The sequence below is a fragment of the Ixodes scapularis genome, unplaced genomic scaffold, assembly GCF_016920785.2.
Source record: "Ixodes scapularis isolate PalLabHiFi unplaced genomic scaffold, ASM1692078v2 PGA_scaffold1__304_contigs__length_218370807, whole genome shotgun sequence".
In the NCBI taxonomy this organism is placed as follows: domain Eukaryota; kingdom Metazoa; phylum Arthropoda; class Arachnida; order Ixodida; family Ixodidae; genus Ixodes; species Ixodes scapularis.
Window position 1 is genome coordinate 126610055 of NW_024609846.1, and position 10814 is coordinate 126620868.

The window sequence follows — 10814 nt, forward strand, 5'->3', positions numbered from 1 at the left end:
TACAAAGCTTCTGTCCGAGAAACGCCGAAGCCTCTGGGTTGCTCGCATACATCGGAAGGATCTTGAAAACCTGTACAACGTCAGTGTCTGCAATCGTCACTTTATTACCGCAAAGAAATGTGTTGCTCAACTGTACGTGGATTGCTTAATGCTTCTGTTCGCACCCTGTGCGCATTGCCGTAGCGGCCGAGGCAGTGTTGGGGTCCTGGTAGCGGCACGCTGCAGAGATTTGATTTTACCGTTCTCGCAGCGTTTCTGTAATTCATAGCGTTTGTAGCGCACTTGTGTTGATGGTGTTGCGGCGGCGGCGCCGAGTTTACCCCGCTAAGATGTTGCGAATTCTTATGCAGCAAGTACGGGCACATCCCATCGTTAACAGGCAAAACTTCGGCTCTCCGGCTCATAAAGACGCTTGTTTTATTACCTGTCAACTCGCCTAGTTCAGCACGACGCTTCGATGGAAGACGGATCGCTGTCGGGCTCTTCACCCATCCACTCGTGAAATAGTTATGGGCATCCAGGGCCTTGAAGGCCTTCATCTGTTGCAGCGACACGTAGTTTGTCGACAAAACCTGGTAGTTAATTATGTACACGTGCGTCGTTGCTGGCAGCACGTCCGCATCTGGAGTGGTATCCGCGCCGACGCGTAGCGTCTACGGATCGACGCCGTTGCACATCTTCACTTTAGACTCATACCGAGCCCATGTGGGGCCCACAACCTTTTCGAAATTGGAAGGGAGAACTCATGACGAATGGCTTTCGCCATCGCGCTGTACGGGTGATACAGATTCCGTAGCGAAGTCGCAATCGAGCGTCGCACATGTGGCGGCGGCAGCGTCCGCGTCCGCGTCTGCTTTTCAGTAGCTGCCAATGGCGGCTGGCGGGCGGGAGTAGAGGAGGTGATGTCATGTGAGAACTAGGTATATTATCCTGAACCCCAAGAAAACCCATGCATTAGTGAAGAGACATTGTGCCTAACCTTTATGTGCTCGATTAGCGTGACATAAGCACTGTCAGGGCACCCTTCGGGTTCGTAAACTTTGGTTCATGAAGTTTCTTGGCCGTGGTGCACAAGGGTGCTCCGGCATATACCTTGAGTAAATCAAGCTTGATCTCATCAGCTAAACTCAGTTTCGGTGACCTCAATTTGGGTCCCAAATCGTGGCTTCTGCGCCTGTTTCGACTTATCTTTCGATACCGTTGCGTGGGTGGGGTACCAGTTCTCCTGAAAAAAAGATGTGATGTCCATCGCGTTCGCCCTTTATCCCAGCCCGTGTTTCGCCCGGGTTGTCAAAACAAATTTTGTCCGGGTCTGTGAAAAAATGGGAGCTTTTGTCCGGTGCATGGGATAGAAAAGAGCACACCACCATCCCAGCCCTTCTAAAACCCCTTGATGTGTTTGTGTTTGTCTTGCAAGATAGCGTCAAATGCACCAGAGCACGAGACCCGTGCCTCGAGCGGCCCTTGGAAGCAAATTGCGGCGCAGCACTGAAATGAACGAATGGTGGCGAAGCACCCGCTCGTGGGACTTGTCTTGCGCGTTTCCACAACAATGGTTGGCAGCACTTGTAAGCGTGAATTTTATCAAGGGACTTCACGCGCTTAGACACATCAGAGCTAAAAGTGTTCGTTCGCACGACTACGCGTGCTACGTTTTCAAGGTTCGTTAAAATGTCTTACTACAAGTATCACTTTACCGAATAAACAGAACGCGTGAAACAGGCTTTGCCGCGCGTTACCCAAACAGCGCATGAAGCGAGCTGATATGCTGAGGGATCCAAAATTTGCGCCGTCTGTCCTACCGTCCTACCCGCGACTGTAGTGCTTGAAACGCGTCTCCGACTGGTGTGCTTAGCGTCCCATCCCGCTCATGCATCAAAAGTGGTCCTGAAGTGGAAATAATTGACGTCACAAAAGACAGAGGCAGTGTTCCAAAATTTACTCGATCTTACTCCAGGGTAAGGGTTTTGTACCTTGGCGTTCCAAGACCTACCCGCGTCCAGCGCTTTTCTAGCTGTGTTGTCACGTGACACGTCCCGCCGGAGTAACTCGGATTCATGTGAGTAAGATTTGGAACACAGCCAGAGTGTCATGCTGTTGGATGTCACGATCCTGGTGGTTTGTCGTAGAAATGCCAGCGAAAAGGACGAGCGACCGCGAGTGTCGCTGTCGTCGTGGCGTTTCAATTCTGCCGCAGCTTCCATGGAGCTGTCACACTACAGAAAGCGACCTGCAGCAAAACGCCTCTGCCGCATACACCACAGCTGTCGGGACGCCACCAGGATCGCGACTGGCGACAGCATGACACTTGTATGACGTCATCAGGCGGAAAGGGAGGGATCATTTTTTTTGGATGCGGTAAACACACCAGTCGGAGACGCGTTTCAGGCACCGTACTTCAAGCGCATGCGAAAAGCAGGGTGTCGAACCGGAACCGAACCGAACCGAAAACCGGAACAGAACCGTTATTTTTAGCCGAACCGGAACTGAACCGAACCGAAATCTTCGCCGCCATCTTGGAACTGAACCGGAACCGACCAAAAAAAAAAAATATAACGGTAACCGGTTGAAAACGGTTCCGGGTAATTTATTTTTTTTTTCTTTTTTGTTAGTACCACAAAATTAACATATGGAAATACAAAATTGGCGGCTGTATTTCTATTGATCAAATTGCCATATACAGAATTGCAATGTATGGTAAATTGTGGGTTTTCGTGGCGCTTTTGTATTGGCACTATGATTAACGACGTGTCACGTTGTCATGTGATGTCATGGTGTCAATACATGTTGTCAAGTAATGCCACGTGACTCACTGCGTCAACTCGACTTAATTTGAGGAAGTCACTAGATGTATTAGCCTTGTTGACAGCGTGACCTAAAATGACAGCACGATTTCGCATTGAGAGTCACGTGACACCGTGACGCAAGCGATTTTCATAACACGTAGTCGAGTGCACGAGTTCTTGAGTGTCAGCATCGTCAAACATTCGGGTAACGGCTCATGTCAATTAAATACGATAATAGCCCAAGTCTAAGAATATCTGAAGCTCAGCCCAAGCTTTTGCTTTCCAAACCCTAGCCGCCTAGGGCATGACTATGATGAACACTGACGGTATATAATTAGCGTCAGATCACGCGGCCGTTTGTTCAAATTGCGAGTTGGGAAGGGGATCGACAGCTGTCTCTTTCCTTTATTTTTTCTGCGTCTGCTATTGCGCGGAGGGGGAAACTAATGGATATTTTCGCAAGCTATAAACGTCAGCGGTTACTTCTTAACAGTATTTATTGAAAGTACAAAACAAAATCTTGCAAGACCAATTTTAGATCATTGAGGCACCCAAACATTTTTTCGTTGGTGTTGAACTGCATCCGAAAGATGTCCCCGAGAATAAAAGCATTGAAATGACTAAATGCGACTCATTAATATGACGTTCCATAGAACTACATCTGTGTACGGAAGGAATACTTAAAAAAAATATTTTGGTGACCTGAGAGGGACAGCCAAACAATGGCAGTCGCTATAAGTCTCACACGAGCGTCGCTCTCAAGTTATTGCCCAAGTTTCGACCCCTCTATATCTTGCTTAAAGGAGCTATAAAAATATTTCTATACATCACTAAATTCTACTCAGGATCACTCCCTAACGTTAATAACTGATTGAACTTGGTTTTGCTCTTTTTTCTAGGCAATGGCTGTCGCCAAAAAGTTAGAGAAATATGAGCATCGTTCATTCGCTCAACTCGGAGCCAGAAGCGGTCACGTGGCCTGGCGCCTGTCTTATGCCGCCAATGTTAATCATACCCCCGCGCTGGGGTTGGAAAGAAAGAAAACGCGTGCTGAGCTCCAGGCATTGTTAGAGTTCGATTATTCTCATTACCGCAGTGGTTGGACACGAGCCGCTACCCAAGCGTCCGCCGATTCCGGTGTTCAGTGCCCACGCAGTTCTTGCGTCCAATCCATACGCCGCGCTGGACTGTCGTCAGGCGGGTGGGTTCGATCCCACCCGCCCGACGACCTTGAACTAACTCACGACTTGGCGGAAACAATTAACGAGCGGGGACAAACTGATGTGGTATTTTTGGATTTCTCAAAGGCATTTGATAAGGTTTCGCACCCAAAACTAATAGTCAAGCTTTCAAATGTACTAAAAAACTCTCAAATAACTGACTGGATCACGGCGTACTTAACAAACAGGACCCAATATGTTCATTACAAAAAAGTTGACTCCTCCAAACTTCTTGTCACGTCCGGTGTACCTCAGGGGTCTGTACTTGGTCCCCTTTTGTTTTTAGTCTTCATTAATGACATAGCTGATAACATCGACATTCCCCTGCGTTTGTTTGCTGATGATTGCATAATATATAAAAAATAGGTGACCTGGATGATAATTATAAGTTACAGAAAGTACTCGACGAAATATTTAAATGGTGTACTCAATGGCAAATGAAACTAAATTATGATAAAACAGCTGTTATGACAGTATCATGTCAAAAAAGACCAATTTTATTCAGTTACAATCTCAGCGGTCAATCATTACAACGGGTAAACGAATTCAAATATCTTGGATTAATATTCAATAACAAGCTAAACTGGAACCTGCACCTGGAAACGACCGTCAACAAAGCTAGAGGTACTCTGTTTGCGCTAAGAAGGAAATTAAAATTTGCCGATCCTGATACTAAGCTCATAGCCTACAAAGCATTCGTAAGACCAATTTTAGAGTATGCCTCATCAGTGTGGTCCCCTTACACAAAGGTTGGTATTAACAAACTCGAAAGTATTCAAAAGCAAGCAGCCCGATTTATATATAATAACTTTAACAGGAATACATCCCCCACTCAGTTACTTGCAAGGGCCCAGCTTCAATCATTGTGTTAGAGCCTCGACATGGGAAACGGGGGACCAGTGAAGGTTTAAAAGGGAGCGTTTAATACACGTCTGGCGGGTACGCCTGCCCAGCAAAAAGAACGGTGCGCCACGCGGGTGGTGGCGCGAGCTTGGGATCAGTTCTCTTCTTTTGCGAGGGCGCTAACACTCGGCCATCCTGAAATTCAAGTGTCCTCACTTGATGTTTCTTATTCAATGTCAACATCAAAGGTGCTGACTCGTTTCAGCTTGTCGACGGGAGCTGTTGACGCGTAGAAACGTTGAGTCCGTTTGTGGCCAGATATATCTTCAATGCGGTAGGTGTTATTAGAAAGTCGCATTGACTTCCGCCGCAAGTGCGACTTCTTGTTCTTTTTTTTTTCTTTCTAGACCCTCCGCTGTTGCTCACGGAAGGCTCGTTGTCGTAGCCGCCGTTGTTGTTTCGGTGCTGGTGATTCGTATTGCGGTGAGGTCGCTTCCTTGGTTGTTTTCTTGCCGACGCGTTTTTGCTGAGCACCCGCTTGCGGCTGCCCTTGCCTCCTTTCTGCTTGTTCGGTGGTGCTCGCCAATTTCCTTCTGACTGTCTACTCTGATGTTGAGACTCGTGAGGGTCGTCGTAGGAAATGATGCAGGGCATAACCCGATTGCCCCTCTTCTTCACGTGGCATTGATGACCAAATTGGCCTTGGCCTGCGCAGTTGTAGCAGTAGCATTCCTTAACTGGCCGCTTCTTGAAAGGTGCTCGCACGGTAGGACCGTCCTTTGTTGTAAAGCGGTATCTTCTCGACAGATCAGGGCACAGCCGAGGTCCTGTTCGTACATCTTCCGCTTTTGTCGGTTCCAGGAGATCCGTCGTCCTTCGGTTGATGGTGGTTTCAGACGTTTCTGAACACAAAGAGCCACTGGCTGCTACATCGCCTTTTGTAATATTGACGTTGGAACTGGGCATGTTCAATATAGGCAAAACCGTACCGCCATCTTCTGTGACGTTGATTGCACAAGCAGGCAAACAGTGTTCCTTGCTTTCTTGCATCTGCAACTGTGCGTCAACAAAGATCGCCTTGGCATTCTTTTCTGCCCTTGAACCGGTTGCCGCATCGGATTGGTCGAACGCTTCCCCGACGGCGGTGAGTCGGTCGTCCAAACGTTTGAGGCACTCCAGCAGATCCTCCGGAGTCGGGAACTTGACAACGCTCAGACTTCGAATGAGAGATTCGCATTGATGCCGGTTCTGACATAATCCACGATCTGATCTTCAGGAAGTTGACAAAGACGCGCCAGGCTGAGTTTCTCATGGAAATACTGTTCGACGGTTTCGTTCGGCAGTTTTCGCCTCGCTTCCATTTCCTGGTGTCGGCGCTGCAGGTTTACGACCGGTGGAAAAGCCTTTTTCAGCTCTAGCTTCCATTCAAGCCACGAACGCTGGACGCTGACGAGGCCGTCGTACCACGTTTTGGCGATTCCTTCCAGCTTCGTTAGCGCAAAACACGCCGTCTGTATCTGGGTCCACGAGTATATCGCCGATAGTTCGTCAACTTTCCGTATCCAATGTTCAACTGTCTGCACCGGATTCGTGACGGGGTTGAACACTGGCACCAGCTTACCAGACTCTGCAGGTGGTCTTGGGTCGTGCGTGTGCTGGGTTGCGGGACGAAGCAGATCAGCCATGCCCGCAACCGCTCCTCGCACAGCAGCTTGTACAGCCTCTTGTACAATAGTCTGAAGCCCAGACAGATCACCTGTCGGTCCATACAACCCAGTCTGGATTGTTGGTGGAACGTTTGCTGGGCCTGCCAGCGGTATTCGTTGCCCCACGGTGTCGGTGTCGGAGCGTTCCGAATCTTGACCTGCCACGCCATCTTGGCTCGTGGTTGCGTCGTCGCTACCGCCAAGACTCGTGCTCCCTGTTCCAGTCGTAACGGTTGCTGGAAGTCGGGGAGGGCCCGCCGCCGCAGTCTGCCGTATTCGGTTCCGCTCGCTCCGCCGCCGCCCTTCCTCGTCCATGTCGAGGTGCTGGTCGGTGCCGCTGCTGTGACGATTCGTGGCCACAGAAGTCGACTTGTACCTGGTTGTGGCCGCTGGATCAGGCTTGGTCTATCCCACTTCTGAGATGTTAGAGCCTCGACATGGGAAACGGGGGACCAGTGAAGGTTTAAAAGGGAGCGTTTAATACACGTCTGGCGGGTACGCCTGCCCAGCAAAAAGAACGGTGCGCCACGCGGGTGGTGGCGCGAGCTTGGGAACAGTTCTCTTCTTTTGCGAGGGTGCTAACAATTGGATAAAAGGGCCGATGTCGAAAGGTTAAAAATTTTATATAACATACTAAATGGCAGCATTCACATTGATAGCAACAGTTACTTACAGCCATCATTGTCCGGGTCCTCACGATTAAACCACTCTAGATCTTTAAGGCAATACAGGTTTACAAATGACTGTTACCGGTATTCTTTTTTTCCTCGGGCAATTCGCGGCTGGAATAATCTAAGTAATGATATTGTCACCTTAACCTCTGTTCATGCTTTTATAGCGGCTGTGGAACGCTACGATTAACGTGTTTATTTAATGTTCGCTTGGTGTTGCTGTGTGTACTGTGTTTATGTTGGAACCACTCCTACTATAGCTCCTTGACTGGAGCTGGTAGTATCCCTAAATAAATAAAATAAAATTACGACATCCATCTTCGCGAATGCAAGACTAAAAGAAATAGTCTCATTTTAGCCTTGCAATTTCACCGCGACAAGTTCGCCTGGGAAAAGTCATGAACATTCCAACCCGATATCGTTTTATCACCCCTTTAAACTTCACGGGGTGCGAAATAAAAGCAGTGAAGGGTTGCTGTTAACAAGTGACAACTAAAATTGTCGAATTAGCACACATGAACGGAGGAGGCAATCTCTCGGGAATACTATCAGCCTTTCCACTCCGGTGAAGAAGGAAGACCAGCGAAGCTGTACTATGGTGGGAATGAAGTAATGTCCGGCCGCAAGTTGGCAAGCCAGAGTGGGAAGGCTGTAGGGGTTGCCGCCATCTATGCTTGACGGCGGCAACCAGACAACCTGCAAGCCGGTTGTCCGGTTGCCGTCGTCACTTATAGGTGTTGGTAGCTGTCCAGAGTTTAGTGTCGTCATTTGTTTGCTGACGGACACGATACTGGGGCAAGTAGCCCTTAACAGCTCCGCTGCAAAAAGAAGTGTGTGTGTGTGTGTGTGTGTGTGTGTGCGCGCGCGCGTGTGTGTGGGGGGGACGGGGGTTAATTTTAAAAACCCACTGTGTTGTAAAGGTTCCTCGTCCCCGCATCTTTGGCGCAGACCAAAACGCGTGACCCCGGAAACTACTTCGTGTGCAAAAGGCTCTTGCCAAATAGCACGTTTTTGTCGTTCCAGACGCTCGCGCCGTTCCTCACGACGATGCACTAAGAATAGTAATACGTACTTTTAAAATACTTGGCTTTCACTGAGCTTGAACCTCCTGCAGCATGCATTTTGCACCATCGAATACGATTTTCTCAGCAAGAAGAAATCGCAATGACCACCAGCCTATAGTGTCATGACGTCACGTGCATACCAGGTTAAACAGTTAAGCTTTCTGGTGAAATGTGATGTTTTCAACACTAGCAATAGATGTCCTAATTATAAAGTTGTGCAATTTTTATAGCAGTCTCGCGATGATATATGGCAGCCTAGAGAAATGTTAGCGCGCATGACTATTCAAGCATAGGGTTCTAAAGTGAGGGCCCAAAACAAGTGCAGGTATAAAACCGAATATAACATTAGCCTCCCGAGGCAGTATTTCGCGAAGTTTCGAGCTCATGGAAGCTGGTAAAATGGGATTTATACTAAGTTTTTAAGGATCTTTGTCTGTCCTTCGCCCTATTTATGTAAAATTATAACTTTCATTGCGTGCATTTTTACGCATCTCTTTTTGCAGTAAGGCGTTCTGTAAGGGATTGTTTAGAAAAATAACATTAATTATCTCTATTTTTGAACATTTCATGTATTTGACTTCGAATCTATTATGCGAGCACAGAGTCTTTTTTAGCGTACCCTGCAACCCGATGTTTCACACTGCCAATCAGCAAACAGAAAAACACTTTTACGCAGACTCCACAGCTCGCGTAGTTTCGAGTATCGTCGTTCCGCGTCGGTCTCAAGCGGTTATGGGAACTTTATAAAGTAAAATTTATTGATCGTTATAAAATATATTTAATTACTAACTGAATATTTGAAAACATAAATAAGTGGCCGACCACTCTAAAGCAATGCCCCCCAAATGATCTGAAAAATGTTCTGCCAATCTTTCCCGGCGTTTTTATCCTCGACAGGCACGTTGTAAGTGATATGGGACAGCTTTACACACATTCCTGGTTTTGAAGGTAATTTAAATAACTATGTGTTCCTCGCACATATAACTTCTCCAGCATATAGAAGTCTGTTATTGCCTCTTTTATGTGGGGAACATTACTTTTATGTGTCTGTGGGCTGGACAAAAACAAAGTAAACAAGGGCGATCGGCGGAACCATGACGATTACTCACGCTAACCGTCAGAAATTGTCCAATTAAGTAGCTGCCATGTCGAGTAGAACGTGAAATACTGCTTTGTTTTACTCAACAAACAAGACTTTCGGAGGACGCTTAAGCTTCGCCTTTAAAAGTGGAAGGCGATAGCCTTAACGGGCCTCGTCTGCATCGCATTCTTATTTGCCACGAAAGCGTGCCTCACGTGGCCTAGTCAAAAGCCTCTGACTCGCAACCGAAGGGTCGTGGGTTCAAATCCCACCTAAAATTCTTTATTTTTTTTTCTTTAAGGCAAAGGAATTACTTTAAAAAGTGAAATCATTTGAGACATACGGCGAACTTTAATTCGGATTACATGTCATGTTTTAATCGCTCTTATTCCACGCGTGATGTTACGTTTCACATGAGCATTGTGGGTTGTTTGAAATTCTTGCGTGAGGGCATGTAGCTCTGACGTCATCACCCTATCGACTAATCAAGATTTTCTAGTCGACCTATCGACCAATCAAGATTTTCTAGTCACGCCACCGACATCGGGTTTTCTGCGACATTAGCTCCTTAACGTTATCACGTTAAAGTCATCAATTAGCAGTGGTGATGCTCATTTGCAAATTAAATTGACCGGCATCTTGTCAAGAACAAACCTCAACAGCCAGGCTATGCCAGCTTCTCCTGTATAAGAAAATGTTCACTTAGACATGCGCTATTTTGGGCCAGATTCGATCGGAGTGCGAAGGTGCGTATAGATTAGGGTGAACACATGCGATTACTCCTTGCTGCATGATTAGTCGCATGCATGCGGTACTGAGTGTAAACAATGTTTGGTTAGAACAAAAAGCATTTTGATTTCCACTCGGTGTTTCAATAAAAAATAATCCGAAAGGAATTACTCTAAAACTTTTGTGACATTTTCAAAATTTCATTGCTTTTAGCTAAGTTGTGTCGTCATCTTATACATATATATATATATTGTGAAGTGCATTTCGTAAAAAATATCTGGTGATATATATGGCCACGAGGTGCTCATTTTATAAAATTATGTGATGTATTTAATTCCTTGGTTCAAAGACACAATCACAATTTCACTTTTAGTTCTGCGACACAAAGTTGTATCAATCACGGGTATTTTAGGCGACCTACCACACTTTCCGACAATATTTTATACCGTGTAAATAAATCAGCTTGAACTTCAGAATTTTACTTGCTCAACTCTTTGCTCTTGTACTTAAACATTTTGATTCAGATAAAATATATGTCACTGGTAAACAAAGGGATGTCGAGTCGTATGAACACGACGTTATGTGCGTTAATGTAGATTTTCTTCTACTCTTGCGTCGAAATTAAATAACTGAATTTAATATTTTTGGTACCTAAAAACAAAAGTAAATTGCACGGACGATCGAAGAAGCGATATAGTTAATCGTTTCGCGGCG